The 20,269-nt window shown below is 42.4% G+C and overlaps 1 long non-coding RNA gene across 1 annotated transcript in view; it reads left to right on the top strand.

The window, feature by feature from the left end:
* The first annotated feature begins 2,695 nt into the window (after nucleotides 1-2,695).
* Nucleotides 2,696-20,269, top strand: part of LOC147911917 (uncharacterized) — a 57,646-nt gene continuing 40,072 nt past the window's right edge. Inside the window, exons 1-2 of the long non-coding RNA XR_015550490.1 lie at nucleotides 2,696-2,870; nucleotides 3,375-3,439. This is a non-coding gene — a long non-coding RNA (uncharacterized LOC147911917). The remainder of the gene's footprint in view (nucleotides 2,871-3,374; nucleotides 3,440-20,269) is intronic.

Genomic DNA, 20,269 nt, shown 5'->3' on the forward strand with positions numbered 1-20,269 from the left:
TCCTATACACCTGACTGAGGGTGGGAAGACGAGACCCAGGGAGAGGAAGAAGGGCGGCAGGGGGCGCGGAGATGCGCAAGTCCAGCTTGGCACCACCACCCACTCGCTGCATCTTCCCTGCTGGAGTGGTGCGCTGCATGTGCACATGCGCCCTCTGCCTCCACCGGGCCCCCCGGCAGGGTCCGCCAGTCTTCGGTGGAGGTGGTGTCCGCGGATGCGTGTCCCGCTCTCATCATGCTCCCAGTGGGGTCGGGGAGTCAGCCGTGGAGCTGTCAGTGGGAATAGAGGGGAGGACGGCGGCCCGGACCATAGCGGGAGACTGTTAGGGGATGTGGACAAAGCGGTATATGACAGCGACAGGTCACAGAGGGAGGAGAAGTGCGGCCGCCAGGGGCGGTTTAGGTCGGCGCAGAGTCCTCGGGAGTTAGGCAGTGTGGTGGCTCCTTTCGCCTGCATTGCAGTTTTCGGTCCCCTGGGGAGACCGAAGACCAGAGGACGGAAGAGAGTGGGTGTGTTAGGCCCGGAGGAAACCCCTCTTGATCCCGTCCTCACATCTCCATGCCCTACAAGGGACTCAATCTGAGGTCCAGTCGCCCCCAGACCATCCCGCGCCCCGGAAGAAAGGCTAAATTTGGACAGTAACCAGGCCGCACCCCACCCCTAGTCTTCCAGTCAGTTCCAGTGGCCTACCCCACACTCTGGGGGACTCCGAATCAAAAAGGGGGTCCTGTGGGGCGGGGTGGGGTTGAAAGACCTGCTGTGGAGCCGCCTCTGTGGCCTAGGAGAAAGGCTGCTTCCTTATTGGCCACTGAGGCCGAGGAAGACCCGAGATGGGCCTTGCAAGCTTTCAGACCACCGATAAGGAAGTGAAGCCTGAAGGAGGTGCGAAGCGGCCCAGTGTGAGACTGGGTTAATGACTCTGACCCCAAACCCCTGTAAAGAAGGAAGGGAGCCATTGACTGCTCCAGCTGCAGATGTGAAGTCATAGAGGCTTCAGGGACCTTAAAGCCTAATGCTTCTTATGAATGAGGATCCCAAGGCCCAATCATACTATTTAACACTTATACTCGTGTCAGGCTGTGTTGTGAGTGTTTTTACTCTGTTAATCCTCACGACAACCCTATGAGGTAGGCATTACAATCATCCCTGGTTTAGAAATGAAGAAAGTGAGTGCTGCAAAGTTAAGCCACTTTCCAAAGTCACATAACTAGTAAGGAGAAAAGTGGGACTTCAAAGTCAGGCAGTCTGGCTCCAGAGTCTGCACTGTTATGAGCACAAGCTTACCGCTCTAGGTAAGACACCAGATAAGAGAGACCTAGTAAAAGGTTAAGATTGGAACTCGTTCCCTGAGCACCTACTCTCGCAGTATTGTGTTTCTCTCACACTACTTCAGTCTTGCCAACAACCCTGTGAGGAAAGAATTGCTAGCTGAGAAAACTGAGACAAAGAGAGGTTACATATCTTGCCCCAGGTCACACAGATAGTAGTTGGACCAAGTTGATGAAGCAACTTGACTCAAGTGACAAGTTAACCAAGACAAATGATGAGATGAAAATCTAGGTCTCCTATCTGCCGGTCTTGGGGCATTTTTACTACACGCATTTTAACAAACATTTATTTGTTCATTCAGCAAATGTTTGTGGTGCCAGGCATTCTTGGAGGCACTGAGGATTCAGCAGTGAACAAAACAGACGTAGTCTCTGAGGGAGGGTGAAGGTAGAGGGTGTCAAAAATAACAAAGTCAGGGGCTGGCCCGGTAGCACAAGCGGTTAAGTGCGTGCACTCCGCTGCGGCGGCCCGGGTTCACCAGTTCGCATCCCGGGAGCACACCGACGCACTGCTTGGCAGGCCATGCTGTGGCAGTGTCCCATATAAAGTAGAGGAAGATGGGCACGGATGTTAGCCCAGGGCCAGTCTTCCTCAGCAAAAAGAGGAGGATTGGCAGATGTTAGCTCAGGGCTGATCTTCCTCACACACACACACAAAAATAACAAAGTCAGACATTAGTGAAAACATTTTATTCAGTAACTACTGTCAGTAGGGGAAAGAGCTGAGCTCCATTCTGATTTGTGCAGAGGTGACTGGGCCTTTTAAAGGGAGAATGAGGAAAGAGGCAGAAGACCAAGCGGGGGCTCAGTAAAGTCAGAGAAGTGAAAAACTACAAAGGGTTGGTCAGTGTAAATGCAATTAGGCAGCTGTGTTGGCTAGCTGGTGGCAATTACCGAAGTTAGGATTCTGTCCTCCCACGGAGACTGGGACCTGAGGCCCTATCCTTCCTGATGATTATATTCCAAAGGATTGGCTCTCAGGTCCTTGAGAAAGACATTTCTGCGTTGTGGGAGATCCATATACATCTCAAAGGAACAGGAAGAATTCACAATTCTAAGACCTTTTTAGTAAATGCTCTAAGAAAGGGAGGTCAGGGGCCTATCCACAGGTGTTGGCTAGAACAAATGGCAAATTCTTTTGACAGCCCTGAGCTTTTTCAGACAGGAACTCTAAAAGGGGCTGGGTCGTCCCAGGCATGCAGGTTTAAGCTGGTAGAAGTTTGCTCAAGTTTGGTTAAGTCCCTTAGTGCAGGGATAGGGGGTGGGTATTTGAATGGAGTGTTCCTGCAGGGAGTTTTTGCAGTTCTCCAGAGAGGTGGAACCAACAATACACATGTAAATAAGACTTTCAGGTAGTGATGCTATTGAAGACCTGGGAGACCTGGAGGAGAGATTGACTATATTGGTGAACTGAGAACCCAGATATGCAAAGGTATGGGAAGGAAAGCAGTTTGGAGGGAAGAGCAAGTGAAAAGACCTGAGGCAGGACCAGGCTTGTCTTCTGCCAGGGCAGGAGTGAAGGCCAGTGTTCCTGGAGTGCAGGTAACAGTGAAAAGCAGTGAACGAGAGTGGGGCTAGGGAGGGGAGGGTGGGACAACTGAAGTCTAAGGTCTTGGGGACAGTCGGGCCAAATCACAAGGACTTTTGTGCCAGCAAGACCACTCGGTAAGGTCATGCAAGTTTTCACTGTAAATGACACCTTTTGCTGAGGGGGTGAGGATGGGGATCTAAAAGTCAACCTTTCCAATGTACACCCAGCTGTGCAGTGCATCCTGGTGCAGGGCTGTGCCAGCAAGGAGAGAGGCATGCCTTTTTCTAATAACCACAAGCTAGCCACACTGTGAGCCAGAGGGGCTGCCTCTGCCCAGAAAGGTGCCTTTGTCTAAAGAGAATGAAGGTGTTAGACAGGTGAGCTGTGGCTTGTGTGCCAGGCGCTGAGCTAGTAGTTGCCAGGGCAGCAGATCAGTTATGAGGTTATTGAAAAAGCTGAGCAGCTGTCTTAAAAAAGAGCACCATGTACAATGAATTTGTGTTACCTTATTACAGGGCCCACAGCAGCCACGCAGTGGGAGTGTTCAACCCCTCCATGGAGAAACTGCAGCGACAACTGAGTAAGGGAGAGTATGATACTTCTGGGTACTCACTGATACTTAGTAAGGGTGACTTCATCCAAGTGAATGAACCCCTCTTCCCCCCTCCTCCTGCATCCCCTTTCCACTCCCTCTTCAGGCTCTTCCTGGGTCTCTCTCTCACATTCCTTTTGTTTCCTTCAACAGAACACTTATTGAGCATTCAATACTAGGTGTAGTGCATGCAAAAGTCTCCTCAGTAATGTCTCCAAAATCAGGTAGGGGAAACAGACAAGTTTTTTTTTTTTTAATTTATTGAGTTATTGATTTATACATCTCTATCTTACAAAAAGGATTTGAAGCAGCTATCAATCCCAAGATTTATCATTTCCTGCCACTGTACCAGTGTGGACAATAGAACTAAGTTAGGGCAAGATGACAATAAGAATCCCTTTTATTTATTTTGCTTTAAAAATGTTTATATTATATATTTATGTTGTATAGTTATTTTATTATCTTCAAGTATGCAGAAAAGTAGAGAATAATATAAAACACCCCCAGTTTTATCAAATCTTAATATTTTGTCATGTTTACTTCAGATTTGATTTTTTTAAAAGAAAGCATTAATGATACAGTTGAATCCCCTTTGGCACCCTTCCTCAGGTGCATCCCCTTTCCTCCCCCTGTTACCATCGCCCTGAATTTGGAGTTTTTCATGCCCATGCATGTTTTGTACTTCAACTTCATATGAATGTATCCATAAATGTTTCATAGCATTTTGTAAACATGATAGAGTCCTGTTTTGCATGAGTGGTAGTAACACTGTATGGATCCTATGTGGGTAGTGCAGCTCTAGATATTCCCTATATTTGCACGTTGCTCTCCAGCACCCAGAGGACTTGAGAATCCATTATTTCCTGTGATCCTCACACACGCCTCTTAAGTAGGTAGAACAAGTGTTATGATTCCCATTCGACTCAAGAAGAAACAAAGATCCAAAGAGTGAAGGGACTTGCCCCAAGACCACAAAGGCACAGAGGCCCAGGCTTACTGACTCCCAGCTCAGTGCAGCTTCCACTACTCAGTTGCCATCTGGGTGATTCTGTGAGTCATATTTGTCAAGACAAGTGTAAGCGACCAGAGAGCAGGCCAAGTGGGAGGGAGAGGAGGGGAGCGTGGAGATGAGGGTAGGAAGGAAGGAAGGGTAGACAAAGGAGGAAAAAAAATTAAAGGGCAGAGCCAGCAGAGGGAGTTGTATGGCTTTAAATCTACCAGTGACTCTTAATCTTGGCTGCTCTTGGGGATTGCCTGGGGAGCTTCAAAAAACACTGACACCTGGGATCCACCCCCAGAGATTCTAATGTAATTGGCCTGCTGGGCTTCCTGAGCAGCAGGATGTTGAAAATCTCCCCAGCTGATTTTGAATGTATAGCCAAGGCTGCGAACCATTGACTTAAGCAAAGCAATCTGTCAGGTAGTGAATTGGTTGCTGTTCATACTAGTCTTAGACTATTTTGTTCAGTTATCGGGGCTTTAACTTGAAGGGGACACCAGCAATTTTCATAATGAAAACCAGTAACCCCCCACAGAGTGATAGAATTCAGCAAACATTTTCTGAGTACTGCCTTTATGCAGGGTTTGTGCTGCAGGGAAATAAGAGAGACAGAAAAAAATCACAATCCTTGCCCTTAAGAAGCTCAGACTAACGGGCAACCCAAACAAATATATAATGATTAACACAATGTGCTGGGTGCTAGAGATAAGTCCAAAGTGCTAGGGAACAGAGGGCAGAGAATAACGAACTCTTCCTCGGGGAGACTGGCACGGGGGCTCAGAGGGGGCTTCACAGGAGTGCTGCACGAGCTGAGTCTTGAAGGATGAGTAGGAGTTGGCTAAGGGCATCATTGAGGCTGGAGGTTAGGAAGAGCATGTGCAAAGTCTCAGGCATAAGTGCGGCTGCAGAAAGGCAAATCGTTTGGTGTGGTAGAAGAGCAGGGAATAAATATGTGGTGGGGGAGAAGCGGGCGATGAGGCTGAAAAGGTGAGCCTTGTGCGCCATGCCCAGGCATCCAGGCTTTACCCTGTAGGCAGCAGGGAATCATCAAAGGGAGTGTGTAGAGAACAGCAAGGTCCTTGTGGAGGAGAGGGCATCTAAATTAGGTCTGGGAAGATGAGTGGAAATTCAGCAGGCAGGGATGTGGGATGGAGGAGAAGGCTTCCCAAGCAGGGGAGCGGAGAGGAGGGGGAATAATGTGAGCAAGGGTGTGGAGGCAGGAATAATCCTGATGTGTGTCAGTGCAATGAGGAAACCAATAATTTGGAAGGAATGATCAAAACCGTCTGGAGCGCTTTTTAAAAATAGCAGTGCCTGAGCTCCACTGTCCACCTTCCCCAGAGATTCTGACTTATATGGTCTGGGGGGTGGGGCTCAGGCATCAGTATTTTTTTTTTTCAGTATTTTCTAAAAGTCTCCCAGGTGATCCTAATATGCAGCTGGGTTTGAAAGCCACAGCTGTAGGGGAGCTGTTGAGGATGTAAGTGGAAAGGTAGGCTATAGCCAGATCATAGTGATGATAAATTAGCTAATGTTTACTGCATGTTAACTGTGTGCCAGATACTTTGTGGGGTTTTTTTTGTGTGTATGAGGAAGATCAGCCCTGAGCTAACATCCATGCTAATCCTCCTCTTTTTGCTGAGGAAGACCAGCCCTGAGCTAACATCTATTGCCAGTCCTCCTCTTTTTTTTTCCCCTTTTTCTCCCCAAAGCCCCAGTAGATAGTTGTATGTCATAGTTGCACATCCTTCTAGTTGCTGTATGTGGGACGCCGCCTCAGCATGGCCAGACAAGCGGTGCGTTGGTGCGCGCCCGGGATCCGAACCCAGGCCACCAGTAGTGGAGCATGCGCACTTAACTGCTAAGCCACGGGGCCGGTGCCCCATACTTTGTGTTTTAATCCATTTAATCCTCACAATCCTATAAGGATAGGTACTGTTATCCTTGTGTTGCAGGTGAGAAAACAGTAATTTGACCAAAGTCGTATACCAAAGTAAGTGGCAGGCACTCTGGCTTCAAAGCATACCCTAGAAAGACTTGTATTCCAGGCCAAAGGGCTTGGGTTTTCTTCTGAAACCATCTTTATTAGTTCAGTGTGTCCAGAATTTCTTTATGCACATGCAAGCAAGTATGAATATATATTCCCCCCTTTCTTACACAAAAGGTAGCATACAAGATACACTCTTCTGCATCTTGCTTTATTAACAAAATATCCTGGAAATCTTTACAAATCGGTACATACAGAGCTTCCTCATTCTTTTTTTTTACAGCTCGTTAGCATTCATTTGTGTGCAGGTACCATAATTTATTTAACCTTGGGTTGTTTCCAGTTTCTAACTATCAAAATGATGTAATAAATGATCTTGTATATGCATCATTTTGCATATTCCCAGAAATGGAATTGCTGAGTCAAGGGGTATATGTGTATTTGTAATTTCAATAGATATTGCCAAATTGTCCTTCATAGGTCTTTAACTATTTTGCATTCCTACCTGCAGTGTATGACAGTATGTAGGCACTTTTTTTTTATGAAACAAGTTTTACTAATCATTTCAAAGGTCAATGAAATTGAAAAACTCCTAGCAGGACTGATGAAGGGGGAAAAATAATTCAAATTACTAACTTTAGGAATACAAATTAGGACATCACTACATATCATACAGATATATGAAGGCTAATAAGTAAATACAATAAACAACTTGAACAATTTGATATTTTACATAAAATGAGCAAGTTCCCTGAAAATAAAATTACTGAGATTGATATTAGAAGAAGTAGAAACTTCGAATTGCTCTATAACTATTAAAGAAATTGTATTCAACATTCCCCCACAAAAAACTCCAGGCCAAGATGGCTTCACCCGTGAATATTGTCTAACATTTAAGGAAGCAATAATATTAATCCTACATGATCATTCACAGAAAATAGAAGATGAGGGATATTTCTCGCCTCATTTTATGATGTCAGCTTTCTGTGACCAAAACTTGATGGTCTATATCTTCTTGTGTTCATTTGGAGAGTTGTGTTTTTCAAGGAATTGGCCCATTTTAATCTAAATTGTGAAATTTATTGGCATAAGGTTGTTCGTAACCCTGTTTTAACATTTGCAACATCCATAAGATCTGTAGTGATGTCCTTTTTTATTCCTATTTGTTATTAGTATCTTCTCTTTTTATTCTTGATTAGTTTTTCTAGGTGTTTGTCAATTTTTAAAATAATTTTTCTAACAACCAACTCTTGGTTACTGATATTTTTTGTACCTTTGTTTTCTGTGTGTTTGCTTTCTGTGCTTCCTTTTTTCCCTTTTTTCTACTACCTTGGGTTTTATTTGTTCTTCTTTTTCTAGTTCCTTAAGATGAAATCTGAGATTATTGAATTTCAGACTTTTCTTCCCCCAACATACACGCTCAAGATTGTAAAAGTTTCTTTAAGGACTGCTTTGGTTGTACCCCCTAGTTTTGATATATTTTATGCCCATTGTCATTCAATTCAAAATATTTTCTAATTTCTAATTTGATTTCTACATTGACCCTTCTGTTATTTAGTGATGTACTACTTAATTTCCCAGCAGTTCTGGATTTTCTAGTTATCATATTGTCATTTATGATATCATGTATTTCCATTATGATCAGGACATATGCTCTGAATTATTTCAATCCTTTGAAATTTATTAAGCTTACTCTATAGCTCTGGATATGGTTAATTTTGGTAAATGTTTTATATGCATTTCAAGAAAGTTTATTCTGTTGTTGTTGGCTGTGGTGTCCTGTATATGTTAATTATTAATAGTTGTTCAGATCTTTTATATCTTTCCAGACTCATGGAGTGGGACAGGGGATGTTTGGGTCAAAGTTCTTCTTTTTTTTCCTGCTGAGTAACATCCATTGCCAATCCTCCTCTCTTTTTGCTTGAGGAAGATTACCCCTGAGCCAACATCTGTGCCAATCTTCCTCTATTTTTTTGTATGTGGGACGCCTTCATAGTGTGGCTGGTGAGTGGAGTAGGTCTGTGCCCAGGATCCGAACCTGCGAATCCAGGCTGCCGAAGCGGAGTGCACAGAACTTTAACCACTTGGTCATGGGGCCAGGCCCAAAGTTCTTCTTAAATAAACTTTTAACCAATCCATCTTTGTTTTTGGATGCACTCTTACTTCCATAGGTATCTGGTGCTGTTAATTTCAGAGTCTTTTGGGGATTCCACTTTCAATATTATGCTGATTTTTATCCTCCCAACTGCTAGTATATGATTTAGCTTTCTATGGTCTGCTATATCTGTTACAACTCATCCATATGCTTTCACATACCAAAATACATTCCAGAATTTTCCTCTCCAGTTCTTTTTATCCTTATGGGTTGATGTCTTGTTTTGTTGTAAGCACATTTTAAAGAGTTACTTAATTTTTGAATAGGTGATATGCATATACTTCAAAAACGAAGGTGAAAAGGTGTGCAGTGGAAAACTCCCTGCCATCACTGTCCGTCTATCCAGTGTTCCCCCTCCCCCAACATTACCCATTATTATTCATTTATTATATAATTTTCTAGTGTTTCATTCTCTCTGTCTCTCTGTCTCTCACATAGAGATTTTTAAAAACTTATTAATGGAACTTTTCAAACATATACAAAATAAAGAATAACTCTGAAAGGGCCGGAACAGTTGAGTCCTAAGAACTGTTACAACAGCCACACTGGAAACACTGGGAATAGAATCCAGTGTGAATAGCAGGAACATTGAGTTAAGGGAAAAAGAAGGTCCAGATAAAAGCGAGAGAAAACAGAAACCCCCGCTGTCTCCGAAAGTAAGCTCCCACAGTTTTGAGCTCTTTACAAAAACAGAAGAGGGAGCTATAGAGCCATGAAGTTAGAAAAGCAATCCTGAACCACGCCTCCCTTCTAAACATTCAAGAAAATTAATTTCATATAAAAGAATGGAGATCAAATTCCATATAAAGTTATTGTAAGAAAAAAGAGGATAAGGAGCAGAGTCACATCCCTATAGACAATGAGAACTTGCCAGAAAGACATGCCTACAAAACAAATGAAAACTCTAGGCTAGTATTTCCAAATGAGCTAAGAGATTAAGAAATGATACAAGATATGAAAGAATAGCAGAAATCAGAATGAGAAAAATTCAGGAATGAGGTAATAGAATTCAAGAAAGAATTAGAAATGAAACAAAAAGTCACTTCAGAAATGAAGACTAAACTAGAAGGAACATAAGAGCAAATAAACACAACAGATAATGGCTTAAGAGAAATAGAGCAAAAGGATGAAAGTTTTTAAGATAAAAAATAAATGAAAAGACTTTCGGTTTCAACTTGGACGTGGAAAGAACTGCAAAAAAGAAACTCCCATCCTTAGAACGAGAAAGACACTGGACAGGGAGCAAATTAATTACTGCATGGACTCATCAGAGGACTGAGATCACAGGACAGGTAGCCATCCTGAAATCTGGAGAGAAACTAGTGCCTGCAGGGAGACAGGACTAGAGCATTTGCTCACCTGGGGCAGAAGCCACCGGATGCTATACAAGCTGAGAAGAACATTAAATTAGAAATTTTGACAAATTGCTGGAGGCCAGGTGCAGGCTCCAGAGAGAGTGTGAAGCTTTGGGGGGCCGCAGTGCAGGCTTTTACTCCAAGAGCCCTGCCAGGCTCTCCCAGGAAAGTTAAGGGAGAATCTGGAGAAAGCTCCCTCCCCGCCCCCACAGCTGCTGAAGGGAGACAGCAGCCACAATGCCAGACCGCCTAGACTGTCTCCTTTATCTGCAGGTGGGCAGTGTAAGCCTTCTAGGCTGTTTGAGGGATGGTGTCCCAGGTGTGAGATCTCTTAGTTCTTTGGAAATCTGTGTCCTAGGGTGTGGGTCTATGAACTGTTTGGGGTTCTGCTTCCCAGTATGTGAAGACTTTGAGTACTTTGGGTCTGTGTTTCCAGGGTGTGAGCCCTCTGAGGTATTTGGGGGTTGCTGACCCACAGTAAGAGGTCCTGAGGTGTTTGGGAGTCTGTGTCACAGGGTGTGAGGTCACTGAGGTGTTTGTGTTTCTCTGTCCCAGACTGTGAATTCCTTGGGATGTCAGGGAGTCTGAGTTTCCAAGTGTGAGGTCTCTAGGCTGCATCTCAGGCTGTGGGGCTTCCAAACCCTTTGGGGTTCTACTCAATGTGTGACATCTCACACTTTCCAGGGTGTGCAATCTCTAAGCTGGTTTATTTTTTCCTGTGGCATAAGTTCTCTGAAGTCTTTGTGGGTCTATTTCCATGGTTGTGAGCTGTTTGATAGTTTGAGGGTTGGTGTCCTTGACTGTAAACATCTCCGAATTTTTGAGGCTCTCTCTTTAAATTTGACCACGTTGCTGTTCCAAGGCGTGTCTAGGCTTGTGCCAGGTTTCTGAACTGATTTAGCAACTATGTCTAAAATGTGAGGTAAATGAGCTTCTTAGTGTCTCTTTGCAGGATGTTAAATGTACAAGTAATTTTGTGAGTCTGTCTTCTAAGTTGTGAAATCGCCAAGACTGATGGGGGCATTTTATCATATGGTGCTAATAGCTGTTTGCGGGTTCTGTGTCCCAGGGGAAGAGGTGTCTGAGCTGCTGGAGGGAGTTTGTCCAGGTCATGATATCTTTAATCTACAGTTTAACCTGTAGAGTATCTATACCATGGTGTGTGGTATCTGAGTTACTTGGGTCTTTGTTCCACGGCGTAAAATCTCTAAGCTGTTCTGTGGCCTATGTCCCATGGTGTGAGGTCTCTGAGCTTTTTGAGTATCTGTGTCCAAGGTATGAAGTCTCTAAGCTGTTTGGTGCCCTGTTTTCTAGATTGTGAATCTCTAAGCTGATTTGTTTATTTTTTCTTGGGTGTGAGGCCTCAAGCTCTTTGTGCGTCTGCTATCCAGGGTGTGGGGATTCTCAACCTCTGTGAGACTCTCCCTGATGATAAGGTTTTGATGTTCTGAGGGTGTGTCCCTGAGTGTGGAGGCTCTGGCATTTTAAGGTTTTCATTCCTGGGCACTGTTCGGAGGTATGTTTCAGGCCTCTGAGTTGTCTTAGTCCAGAGTGTGAGGTCGCTCAGCTGTCTGGGTTTCTGTTCAAGATGATAGTGCCCAAGCAGTTTGTGGGTCTGTATCCCTAGATGTGTGGTATCTAAGGTTGTTTGGGGGATTTATCATAGAATGAGATATCTCTCCTCTGTTTGAGGATCTGTTTCCAGGATGTGTGGTCTCTGGACTCTTTCTAGGACTGTATCTCTGGTGTCTCGATGATGCTTTCATGGAGATGGGTCATGTAACAGGATCTTTGAACTGATTTTAGTTTTCTGGCCTGGGATCTGATGTTTGTGTTCTTTCAGGGCTTTTGGGTCCCAAAGTGTAAGGTCTCAAATCTGTTTGGGATTCTGTGTCCCTGTTATGAGATGTGTAGGCTTGTGGGGGTCTGTGCCCACCATATGTATTCTATGAGCTTTTTGTGGGTCTGTGTTTCAGGGTGTGTAGTTTCTAAGGTGTATGGGATCTGGTGTGTGATACCTCTGAGCTCTTTGAGGATTTGTGTCTGGTGGGTGAGGTGTCTGAGATGATTGGGGAGTCTCTTTCTAGGTTTTGAGATCTCTGAGGTTTGGGCAGGTTTGTGTCAGAGTTTGAGGTCTCAGAACTATTGGCGAGTATGTGTGTAAAGTGTGAGGTATCTAAGTTGTTTGCAGGTGTGTTCCAGAGATGAGATCTGTGCTATTGGGGGTCTATGTCCCAGGTTGTGAAGTCCTTGTAGTTTTCTGGGGGGTCTGTGTCCAAGGGTGTAAGGTCTCTGATCTTTTGGGGGATTTGTGTCCAGTCTCTGAGATACCTGAGTTTTGAGGGTTCTGTCCATGGTGGGAGGTTTCTGAGGTTTTCATGGATCTGTGTCAGGATTTGAAGTCAGAACAATTTGGGGAGATGTTTCCATGGTGAGTTGTCTCTGATATGCCTAGGTGTCTGTATCCATGGGTGCAAAGTCTCTAAGATGTTTCAGGGTCTGTTTTTTAGGGTGTAATGATTATTGTAGTTGGGGGTACTAGAGGGAATGAGCTGAAATAATAGGAAGAAGTTGTCTGAGAGTAGGATGCATGAACTTAATATTGTACTTGTTCCAGTTTGGGTGATGATGTCAAGGTTATTTCTGTGGGAGTGAGTGGCTGAGAAGATCACTAGAGGAGAGGAGGTCAAGGAAATGATAGGCCAGGTCTCTGTGTGAAAGTGGAGGGGTCATTTAAGTGGAAATGAAATCACCAAGATTCAAGGGAGGGGTGGTATTGGAGAGAATGATAGTAATCTAGGAGCTAAAGTTCTAGAGAAATGAAGGTTGGTAGATGATTTCAATAAATTGAGAGTCTCATAATATGAGCATTAAAACTGAGGGATTTTAGGAAGGAGGGAGGGAGACTTGTTTGAAAGTATTGTCTGTACACTAAGGATTTTTTTTATTGATGTCATAATAGTTTATAACATTGTGAAATTTCAGTTGTACATTATTGTTTGTCAGTCACCATATAAATGTGTCCCTTCCTCCCTTGTGCCCACCCCCCAACCCCCTCCCTCCTGGTAACCACCAAACTGTTCTCTCTGTCCGTGTGTTAGTTTATCTTCCACATATGAGTGAAATCATACAGTATTTGTCTTTCTCTGTCTGGCTTATATTACTTAACATGATACCCTCCAGGTCCATCCATGTTGTTGCAAATGGGACAATTTTGTCTTTTTTTGTGGCGGAGTAGTATTCCATTGTATATATATATACACCACATCTTCTTTATCCAATCATCAGTCGAGGGACACTTGGGCTGCTTCCACTTCTTGGCTAGAGTGAATAATGCTGCAGTGAACATAGGGGTGCATAAGCCTCTTTGGATTGTTGATTTCAGGTTCTTTGGATAAATACCCAGTAGTGGGATAGCTGGATTATAAGGTATTTCTACTTTTAATTTTTTGAAGACTCTCCATACTGTTTTCCATAGAGGCTGCACCAGTTTGCATTCCCACCAGCAGTGAATGAGGGTTCCCATTTCTCCACAACCTCTCCAACATTTGTGATTTTTTGTTTTGGTGATTATAGCCATTCTGATGTGTGTAAGGTAATATCTTAGTGTAGTTTTGATTTGCATTTCCCTGATGATTAGTGCTGTTAAAAATCTTTTCATGTGCCTATTGGCCATCTGTATATCTTCCTTGGAAAAATGTCTGTTCATATTCTCTACCCATTTTTTGATCAGGTTGTTTGTTTTTTTTTGTTGTTCAGTTGTGTGAGTTCTTTATATATTATGGAGATTAACCCCTTGTTGGATATATGATTTGCAAATATTTTCTCCCGGCTGCTGGGTTGTCTTTTCGTTTTGATCCTGGTTTCATTTGGCTTGCAGAAGCTCTTTAGTCTGATGAAGTCTCACTTGTTTATTTTTTCTTTTGTTTCCCTTGTCTGAGTAGACATGGAATTTGAAAAGATCCCTCTATGACCAATGTCAAAGAGTGTACTGCCTATATTTTCTTCCAGGAGTTTTATGGTTTCAGGTCTTACCTTCAAGTCTTTGATCCATTTTGAGTTAATTTTTGTGTATGGTGAAAGAAAATGGTCTACTTCCATTCTTTTGCATGTGGCTGTCCAGTTTTCCTGGCACCATTTATTGAAGAGACTTTCCTTTCTCCATTGTATGTTCTTAGCACTTTTGTCAAAGATTAGCAGTCTGTAGATTTTATGGTTTTATTTCTGGGCTTTCAATTCTGTTCCATTGATCTGTGTGTCTGTTTTCATACCAGTACCATGCTGTTTTAATTATTATAGCTTTGTAGTATATTTTGAAGTCAGGGATTGTGAGGCCTCCAGCTTTGTTCTTTTTCTCAGGATTGCTTTAGCTATTGGGGGTCGTTTGTTGCCCCATATGAATTTTAGTATTCTTTGTTCTATTTCCATGAAGAATGTCATTGGGATTCTGATTGGGATTGCATTGAATCTGTAGATTGCTTTATGTAGTATGGACATTTTAACTATGTTTATTCTTCCAATCCATGTGCATGGGATAGCTTTCCATTTCTTTATGTCATCATTGATTTCTTTCAATAATGTCTTATAGTTTTCATTGTATAGGTCTTTCACCTCCTTGGTAAGATTTATTCCTAGATATTTTATTCTTTTTGTTGCTTTTGTAAATGGGATTGTCTTCTTGAGTTCTCTTTCTGTTAGTTCATTATTAGAGTATAGAAATGCAACTGATTTTTGTAAGTTGATTTTGTACCCTGCAACTTTGCTGTAGTTGTTGATTATTTCTAATAGTTTTCCAATGGATTCTTTAGGGTTTTCTGTATATAAAATCATGTCGCCTGCAAACAGCAAGAGTTTCACTTCTTCATTGCCTATTTGGATTCCTTTTATTCCTTTTTCTTGCCTATTTGCTCTGGCCAAAACCTCCAGTACTATGTTGAACAAGAATGGTGAGAGTGGGCACACTTGTCTTCTTCCTGTTCTCAGAGGAATGGCTTTCAGTTTTTCCCCATTGAGTATGATGTTGGCTGTGAGTTTGTCATATATGGCATTTATTATGTTGAGGTACTTTCTTTCTAAACCCATTTTGTTGAGAGTTTTTATCATAAATGCATGTTGGATCTTGTCAAATGCTTTCTTTGCATCTATTGAGATGACTATGTGGTTTTTATTCCTCATTTTGTTACTGTGGTGTATCACATTGATTGATTTGCGGATGTTGAACCATCCCTGTATCCCTGGTATAAATCCCACTTGATCATGGTGTATGATCTTTTTAGTGTATTGCTGTATTTGGTTTGCCAATATTTTGTTGAGGGTTTTTGCATCTATGTCCATCAGCAATATCGGCCTGTAATTTTCCTTCTTTGTATTGTCCTTGTCTGGCTTTGATATCAGGGTGATGTTGGCCTTGTAGAATGTGTTAGGAAGTGTTCCATCTTCCTCTATTTTTTGGAATAGTTTGAGAAGGATAGGTATTAAATCTTCTTTGAATGTTTGGTACAATTCTCCAGAGAAGCCATCTGGTCCTGAACTTTTATTTTTTGGGAGGTTTTTGATTACTGTTTCAATCACTTTACTTGTGAATGGACTATTCAGGTTCTCTATTTCTTCTTGATTCAGTTTTGGGAGGTTGTATGAGTCTAAGAATTTATCCATTTCTTCTAGATTATCCAATTTGTTGGCATATAGTTTTTCATAGTATTCTCTTATAATCCTTTGTATTTCTGTGGTATCCATTGTAATTTCTCCTCTTTCATTTCTGATTTTATTTATTTGAGCCTTCTCTCTTTTTTCTTAGTAAGTCTGGCTAAGGGTTTGTCAATTTTGTTTATCTTCTCAAAGAACCAGCTGTTTGTTTCAATGATCCTTTCTACTGTTTTTTTGGTTTCATTTATTTCTGCTCTAATGTTTATTATTTTCCTCCTTCTGCTGACTTTGGGCTTTGTTTGTTCTTCTTTTTCTAGTTCTGTTAGGTGTAGTTTAAGGTCGCTTATTTGGGATTTTTCTTGTTTGTTAAGGTGGGCCTGTATTGCTATGCATTTCCCTCTCAGGACTACTTTTGCTGCATCCCATATGAGTTGGTATGGTGTATTTTCATTTTCATTGTCTCCAGATATTTTTTGATTTCTCCTTTAATTTCTTCAATGATCCATTAGTTGTTTGGTAGCATGTAGTTTAGTCTCTACATCTTTGTCACTGTCTCAGTTTTTTTCTTGTAGTTGATTTCTAGTTTCATAGCATTATGGTTGGAAAATACGCTTGTTATGATTTTAATATTCTTAAATTTATAGAGGCTTGTCTTGTTTCCCAGCATATGATCTATCCTTGAGAATGTTCCAGCGTGCTTGAGAAGAAAGTGTAGTCTGCTGTGTTTGGACGGAGTGCTCTATATGTAACTGTTAAGTCCATCTCATCTACTTTTTCATTTAAGTCCACTATTTCCTTACTTACTTTCTGTCTGGATGATCTATCCATTGATGTAAGTGGAGTGTTAAGATCCCCTACTATTATTATGTTGTTGTTAATATCTCCTTTTAGGTTTGTTAATAGTTGCTTTATGTACCTTGGTGCTCCTGTGTTGGGTGCATATATATTTATAAGTGATATGTCTTCTTGGTGGAGTGTCCCTTTTATCATTATATATTGCCCCTCTTTGTCTCTCATTACTTGTTTTATCTTGAAGTCAACTTTGTCTGATATAAGTATGGCAACACCTGCTTTCTTTCGTTTGCCATTAGCTTGGAGTATTGTCTTCCATCCTTTCACTCTGAGTCTGTGTTTGTCTTTAGAGCTGAGATGTGTTTCCTGGAGGCAGCATATTTTTGGATCTTGTTTTTTAATCCATCCAACCACCTGTGTCTTTTGATTGTAGAATTCAATCTATTTACATTTAGAGTGGTTATTGATATATGAGGGCTTAATGTTGCTATTTTATTGCTCATTTTCCAGTTCTTTTGCATTTCCTTTGTTTCTCGTCCCATGTGTTTCTGACTACCATTTCAGTTTGGTAGTTCTGTATGATGGTTTTCTTAGTTTTCTCTCTATTTATTGTATGTGTCTCTGTTCTTTTTTGTGTGTGTGAGGAAGATTGGCCCTGAGCTCACATCTGTTACCAATCTGCCTCTTTTTGCTGAGGAAGATTGGCTCTGAGCTAACAACTGTGCCCATCTTCCCCTATTTTGTACGTGGGATGCTGCCACAGCATGGCTTGAGGAGCAGTGTGTCGGTCTGCGCCCAGGATTCGAACCTGTGAACCCTGGGCCGCCGAAGTGGAGCATGCAAACTTAACCACTATGCCACCTAGTCGCCCCCTGTGTCTCTGTTCTGATTATTTGTTGAATGGTTACCATGAGGTTTGCATAAAAAATCTCATGGATGGGATAGTCCATTTTCTGATGGCCTCTTATTTCCTTAGACTAAGTAGATTCCACCCCTTTCCTCTTCCCCTTCTAAGTTATTATTGTCACAACTTATTCCATCTTGTGTTGTGAGTTTGTGTTTAAAGTGATGAGGTTATATTTATTTTGGTGTTTTTCTTCCCTTAATCTTTGATGTTATAGTTAAATGTTTGCCAACCTATTCTAATAGAGAGCTACCGTTTTTCTGATTTTGTCTACCTATTTTTCTCCTTGTTCAAAACTTTGTATCCACTTTCTCTACTTTCTCTTTTTTTTTCAGGCATGAGGGCCTTCTTGAGCATTTCTTGTAGTGGGGTTCTTATGGCAATGAACTCTCTTAGCTTTTGTTTATCTGGGATAGTTATTATTTCTGCATCCTAGCTGAAGGATATTTTCACTGGATAGAGTATTCTTGGCTGAAAGTTTTTGTCTTTCAGAATTTTGAATATATCATTCCACTCTCTCGTAGCCTGTAAAGTTTCTGCGGAGAAATCAACTGAGAGCCTGATAGGAATTCCTTTGTACTTTTCTTTTTTTTTTTTGTCTTGCTGCCCTTAATATTTTTTCTTTGTCATTGACTTTTGCCAGCTTTACTACTATATGCCTTGGAGAGGGTCTTTTCATGTTGATATATTTAAGAGATCTGTTGACTTCATTCACTTATATTTCCAGCTCCTTCCCCAGGTTTGGGAAGTTCTCAGCTATTATTTCTTTGAACAAGCTCTCTATTCCTTTTTCCCTCTCTTCTCCCTCTGGAATACCTATAATCTTTATGTTGCATTTCCTAGTTGAGTTGGATATTTCTCAGAGCATTTCTTCATTTCTTTTTAGTCTTAGTTCTGTCTCCTCCTCCATCTGGAGCATTTCTGCATTCCTAGCCTAAATATTGCTAATTCTTTCCTCCATATTGTCAGCTCTGTTCTTTAAAGATTCCAGATTTTTCTTTATCTCCTCCATTGTGGTTTTCATCTCCAACATTTCTGATTGGTTTTTCTTTATAGTTTCAATCTCTTTTGTAAAGAAGTTCCTGATTTCATTGAATTGTCTATCTGTATTTTCTTGTAATTCATTGAGCTTTTTTATGATAGCTATTTTGAATTCTCTGTCATTTAGATTAAAATTTCTGTGCCTTCAGGATTGATTTCTGGGTGCTTGTCATTTTCCTTCTGGTCTGGAGATTTAATATATTTTTGCATACTGCTTGAGCGCATGGGCTTATTTTTCCTCATTCTGAAAATATCTGGTTGCAGCTTCCCCCTGCCACCATGGGTGGGGGTCAAGAGCTGTGTATTCTGAGCCCGCTGCAATCTGCGGGCAGTCTGGCCAATCAACTGTGCTGGAGTGGTGGGCAGTGGGATGGGCTCTTTCTTTTGCCTACCCAATCCTGGGGGCTTCTCACACTTCCCTCGCTATCTGCTCTCCTGGGGTGCTAGCTTGTTGAAGACACCCCCACAAGAATTCAGTCCCCTCTGTATGGGAGTTTCCCACAGGCTGTGAGAGCACTTGGCAAGCGCCAGTTTTCCCAGGGAGGGCTGCCCCTCCCCCCTCTTTCTCTGAGAGCCGCACGGTCCCAGTCCCAGGGTTGCTGTCATTGGAGGAAGCACAGGAGTTCTCCTTACCTCCTTCCACTTCCTCTGGGGGTTCCAGCACCTCTACCTTCAGATGTAAGGCTGCATTGGTCTCTCAGATGTCTTTTGTGTTGTGTGACTGTCCTCTGTTGGTATATGAATGTCCTTTTTGTTGTATTTTAGGAGGGGAGAGTCTAAGAAGGAAAGCTCACTCTGCCATGATGCTGATATCACTCCCTGTACGCTAATGATTTTAAAAAGAACTCCTATATTGAAGAAGAAATGATTCACTCTCATCGTTTTGCAAACCCCTAATGAAATAATGGATCCAGACAATGGCTATCTAGGGCCACAAAATCATGAGAGAGAGCCAGACATACATGCCTCCTGATGGAAAAACTCACAGAACCACCTATGAAGGACTCTTGCCCCCAAATTGAACCTGTAATAGATCAACCTCTAGACCCAACTACCAGTTTATAGAAATCCAGGCAACAGAAGAACAAGTCAAACAAGATCATGGGAAGTAATCAGCCTAATAATCCAGGCTTCCTTCAGGTCTCTGTTCAAATGCAACCTCCACAGTGAGGTCTGTCCTGACCATCTCATATAAAATAGCAAGCCCTCCCTATCCCCAACCACCCAGCACTTCCCCTCCTTTTTCTCTGCTTTGCACTCAGTATCATCATCTGAGTTTCTTATATTACTTGTTTATTATTTGTCTCTGTCCTATGAGACAGTGACATTCACGGGGGCAGGGGCTTTGGTTGTTGTGTTGCTGTTTCCCCAGCAGCTAGAACATGTTCTGGTACAGAGTTAAGCAATACTTAAACATCTGTGGAGTAAATGCCTGCGTGAATGAATGATCTGGCAGAGCATCAGAGCAGTAGTCCCAGCCCAGCTCAGCCCTCATGATAATTCTCCCACCTGCTTTCTGTCCATCAGAAGCAGGTGGGCACCTTATTTCCAAGCCCTTCCCCAACACAGGATGTTAAGGCAGAAGTGGGGCTCATAGGCCGGCCCCATGACATAGCGGTTAAGTGTGCGTGCGCTCTGCTAGTGGCGACCCAGGTTCAGATCCTGGGTGCGCACTGACGCACCGCTTCTCCGGCCATGCTGAGGCCGCGTCCCACATACAGCAACTAGAATGTGCAACTATGACATACAACTATCTACTGGGGCTTTGGGGGGAAAAAAGGAGGAGGATTGGTAATAGATGTTAGCTCAGAGCCGGTCTTCCTCAGCAAAAAAGAGGAGGATTGGCATGGATGTTAGCTCAGGGCTGATCTTCCTCACACACAAAAAAAAACATGTAAAAAAAAAAAGTGGGGCTCATAGCTCATCTTCAAAGACTAT

This window comes from Ceratotherium simum, chromosome X (assembly GCF_057802395.1).
Source record: "Ceratotherium simum simum isolate JZ-2026a chromosome X, ASM5780239v1, whole genome shotgun sequence".
Taxonomy (NCBI): domain Eukaryota; kingdom Metazoa; phylum Chordata; class Mammalia; order Perissodactyla; family Rhinocerotidae; genus Ceratotherium; species Ceratotherium simum.